The sequence below is a fragment of the Rhagoletis pomonella genome, unplaced genomic scaffold (genome assembly GCF_013731165.1).
Source record: "Rhagoletis pomonella isolate Grant_MI unplaced genomic scaffold, Rhpom_1.0 Rhpom_scaffold_00021, whole genome shotgun sequence".
NCBI classification, from domain to species: Eukaryota; Metazoa; Arthropoda; class Insecta; order Diptera; family Tephritidae; genus Rhagoletis; species Rhagoletis pomonella.
In genome coordinates this window covers 45,747-51,112 of record NW_023458575.1, presented here as the reverse complement: position 1 = coordinate 51,112, position 5,366 = coordinate 45,747, and positions in this window count along the sequence as shown.

The following is a 5,366-nucleotide window of genomic DNA, read 5'->3' as shown; positions in this document are numbered from 1 at the left end:
TAGTACATATTTATGTAATTACCGTATTCTATATCAATCTCCATTATTGATCCACATGTGCAAGTAGTAGGCTTGTGCATTTGCTGACGTATAGTTTGAAATATCTTTTTATTAAATAATTCGTGTATTTGGGCTATGTATGATGGGTATGCTTCTTCTTGTTTTGTGCAGTTTTTTGTACATTTTATCGTCTTTTTAAAAGACGGGCACTCTTTAAATAAATATTCTTGCAAGGAATTGACTGCTGTTGCACAGTTAATAATACTTGGGCAGCCTTCTTTGGCCTCCGCTTTGTTGTCAGAGTATAGTAAAAGAATTTTGCCTCTAAGTTTGTAGCTTTGGGCACAAATTCCTTTTGTAACGATGTTGTTGATCAGCTTGAAAAAGTGACTTTGGCTCTTTTCTGCAACTAAACTCTGTACTATAGTATAGTCTGTAGCTGCTGCTATCATAACCTGAATTAAGCTGTCTAGTCCACAGGTATATTTAAAATAATATAGCTTTTTGTTAATTTTCACAAATTCAAGTTGCATTGATGAACCGTTTTTAATAATTGGAACATTTGCTGCATCCGAGTTGAATGCTAGCGCATCTGCGATTTTACTTGGATTTTCTCCCAAGTAAAGGCTTTTTCTTTGTTTATTCGTTTTTTGCATTTCAAGGAGCGCCAGCCCTCTGTGGTTCTCAATTTCATTTAGAGCTATCTTATAATTCACATTTGCGCTTTTTGAACATTTTAAACAAATTCTCCTCTCACCGTTTTCCGGATTACCGTATAGCACGGAGCAATTATCAGCGGCATGTACTTGGCGTTGGCAAATTAAACATTGGAAACTAGGCTTAGATAAATTTAAACAATTGCAATTAAAATCTTTTAACGGAGATCGAAAGTTAGCTTTACACATAGAAGAGTCGTGAGATTCTATAAGATTATCATTTACTATAGGTTTTGTCAATACAATTTTTTTCTCCACTTTTATATGTTTTGTAAAAATCAGTTCATTTAAATTCTCACTCGTGTCCATAGCCTCTTCATCGTAATTTTCTAACGCAAAATTTTGATTGCGTTCATCTTTCGAAATTTTTTCGTCCACAGTATCCTTTAAGAATGATTGCTCTGGGGTTTCTATGGTTTCGTCCCTAGTATCCTTTAAGAATGATTGCTCTGGGGTTTCTATGGTTTCGTCGCATTTTTCGTCAAAATTGTTTTTTTCTTCCGATAAAAATTTAAGACGACCATCGTAATAGTCTATAAGTTTTTGAATTGTCACGTCCACTCTAGTGGTTTTGCCCTGTTTTCCAAGTACTCCATGCTTAATTTTCCTGAACTCGCTTTCCACAGGTGCACTGGAGCCTGGCCGAGTGTTCTCAACATCAAATTTGTTATTAAAAATTGCGGTCCACATAGGAATGTGCTTGCATTCGCTTAGTAATTTTTCCGCTATTTTTACATCAGCATGCGCGTTTTCGTGATCACCTTCCTCACTTTTTGAGGTTACTTCATTTTTAATATCCTCAGCCCAGGGCTGCCACTTGGTAGAAGAAGTCTTTAAGAATTTGTTTGATCTCGCTTCAATCTTTTCGGTTTCAAAATTATTTTCGCTTTCGGAATTTAGTTCTTCATTTTCTTTAATTAGTTTTTCGTACTCCTCAAAATCTGCTGTAATTAATGACTTTAGCGAATTTTTGCTAATTTCACATATTGTTTTTTGCCCATTTTTTAAAAAACCATCTGTTTCACTAAGAGAAACAATAAGAAGATTCTTGATGATATTTCTTGCATCATTCACACTTTTGGATGTAATTAGTTTACCAATGCAAGCCATGTAAAAAACTTTAATGCGTTTTGCTTTGTTACTCAAAAATGTTGCCCATATTTTGATGTAGTGTGCAACGTCTATACTAACTAATGTCTCCGTTTCCATTATACTAGGGTTATCAAAGAAAGCATCGCAATATTCTTCAACAGTGCGATATGGAGTGAAAGTTGTGATTGAGGCTGTTAAAAGTGCCCTTGAGGAGTCACATATCTGGAAAATACATGAAATGATTTTGCACAATTCATTATGCGTCCGTTATATAAATACTCTTATTAATTACGTCAATACAAGTATTTACCATGATACAAAAAACAAAGTGATATCATGTAAACTTCTTTTGATTAAAAATCAGATTTTTGGCAGTTTTTGAGTTCTAAGGTTCGATGCACATAACCAAATTTGAATTTTTGTGTAGGGGATATTTTATATTTTAAATCTGTGTTCGCATGATATAACAGCTTAAGGGCCGTTTTCTCAAGTAACCTTTAATTTAAAGCTCACTTTATATCGGTTTTTGACGTATGTATGTTTCTTGGTTGTAAACCAATTTAAAACAGATAATAACTTTAGACACAACCGTAAAATTTAATGTAACCTTTAAATATAAAGTAAACTTTATAGTTAGAGGTTACTTGAGAAAACAGCCCTAAGTCGGGAGATTGTCTTTGCTATAATGAACCAGTGGCGTAGCCAGGGGGGCGGGGTTTGGGGAGGCTAGATCCCCCCTTCGTCAGTGAAATGAGACTTTTTTTTTTTTAATTAATAACACAATACTATTTTACCCTTACGATTTATAATTTTTTTATTTCAGACTGATGACAAATTATCTTTTAATGACTATATAAAATTATCGGTTGGTGGATTATGTATTTGCATATTAGCGAAATACACTAGGCCATTTTGCTTCGTTCCCCACAGTGTTGGGGAATAATATATAATCCATACAAAAACTGTACTTTTCGACTGTAAATTGTATCGACTTTTTAATTTGCTCATATGCATGCATGCATACATAGATTCCCTTCAAGACCAATGATTTCATGGTATTCACGGGAAAGTTTATGTGGGTACATTTACATATTTTACACTTTTAACATAAATGTCAAGGCAGATATTTTAAGATACACTTCTTAACAAACAAATTTTTTTAAGATATTATGAATGGATAAAAGAGACATCTTCTTTGAATTCAGTACTAAACCTTGACATTTCAAGTGCTTATCAAAACTTTATACATGTTAACTAGATTCGCCATTTATCTTAAAATTATATAATTTTAATAAATAAATAAAAATAAATAAAAATGCAGTTTACACTTTAACAAACCCCGTATAAATCCAAAGTTTAATCTTTGCACAACATTAAAAAAATCAACAAACTTTCGTAAAGCTTTTTAATTAGATTTCCTAGAAATACATATTTTGAGTATGCAGTTTTGTAGCCCGATCAATTCAAATAAAGCGCAAGTTTAAAATACATAGCTGCGACTTATCGTTGATTTTTAATATATTTTTTTTTGATGAAGGCGTTGCTCATTTTCTCCATTAAAAAACTCGTCGAACATACTTATATAATATGGAAGAAAATTACCGACATCGTCAAGAATATGCAATACATCAACTGTTAATCACGGCTACTTTAAATTTGCACTTTATTAGACTAAAATTGAATGAGCTAAAAAACTGCAAAATATTAAGAGATAAAATTGAAATAGAAAGTTCGAAATTTTTCCGAAAGTTTGTCGATTTTTTTTTATGTTGTTCAAAGATTAAACCTATTTTCATTTAGTGTTTGTTAAGGAATACACTATATTTTTATACACAAATAATTCAAATTAAAATATAATAAAATAAATAGTCAAATCTAGTCAATATGTGAGTGTCGTAAAGTTATGATATTTAAGAACATCTCTTTCTTAATTAACGATGACACTGTTTCTATATGAAGCTGATTTCGACATTTTGTTTTAATAAAATTTAGTATCGAAAATATTCTTTCAAAACTTGCCTAGGAATGTGATATAATGGTTCGTTCAAAACATTTTTTCAAAACTTATAAAGGCAAAAACGAGGAGGCGAAGACAAAAAGAGAATAAAAAAAATTTCCCGCAGTGAATTTTCAAATTTTTAAAACGGCATAGTAATTTAATTTTTTAAATTTAAATAAAGCATGAAGACCCCAGAGAATAGGAGTAGATACAAAATATATAACGGTAAAACTGGCACATTCATAAATATATGAAAGAATGTACTCAGGCGACACCTCTAGCCATTGTGTGTCACAGATTTAAGTTATAGATGGAAATTGATGGAAAGCCAAATCCTGGCTACGCCACTGTAATGAGCAATATTGAGAGGATTAATGGAATCAGAATTATTTTTTTTCACATCTATTTACCAATAGCAAACTGTTAGTTTGTCATTTGCAATCGTACTCTTAACTTAAATTATTATGCTATACGAACACGGAAATCTTAATCATATATAGTTATGTACATACTAGGGCTGTCAAAATTATTCGAATAATCAGCTATTCGGCTAACCGAATATTCGATAAGCATTTGTTCGACCGGTTAACCGGTTTATGATATTCGAATTGCCGCACGCTTACGACTATTCGAATACTGAAACTATTTGCATTTTATGAATCGAATCGATTCATTGAAATTCAAGTAAACAAAAAATGCATACCGTTACCTAAAGGTGAACAAGTGCCAAGTCCTTTTTTTGAAATTGTTCAGAAGAGACGAAAAATCGATGTAGTTTCGCATTATCATTCTGTTATTCTGCATTAAAACCTAAATTTTGAAAAAAGTTGACTTGACAGCTTTTCACCTTTAGGTAGCGATATGTATTTGTTTGTAATTTCAAAATGAGCGCCAACCCACCCACCATGGAAAACATGAGAAGTATGCAACAATCGTCAATGGCAACAAATTGGCGACTCTCCGATTTATTGTTGTGGTGACAAATCGGCAACATCGCTTCGTTCATGTCAATTTTGAATAAATAAGTTCTCAAAAATTCCGAAACTTATGAATAAAATTAGTCCAAATATCGCCTGTAGCGATAAGAAATCGACTCGCCCAAGCCCAGTTGCCTTCGGCGGCCGTTTTAGAGCGACTGGTAATAGGAAATCGATTGGATTGCAATATTACCGGCAATAAATTTGTTTCCGAGGGCGAGGCGTTCTCTTATTGCCGGCAACAAAAATAGTTTGGTGGGCAATAAGCAAAATACGTCACAGACATTCGAAAAATGTTTACTCCAAATATTGTAACTCATTTGCTAACAATTGTCGATTCAACAAATGCCATGTTTTTTTAGTATACTTTTCATATCTTATCTGATTTGCGTATATTGCACTCATATTAACAATGTTACTCATACGCCATGTATGAGTACAGGCATGTACGATATGGCGTATGAGTAACATTATTTCCTGCCCCTATTGCATAAAAAAAATTATTGCACATTTTCATTTGACCAGCATTATTACAAATGAAAAAATTTGCAAAAAACTATTATTTTTTTAAGTTAAATCTTA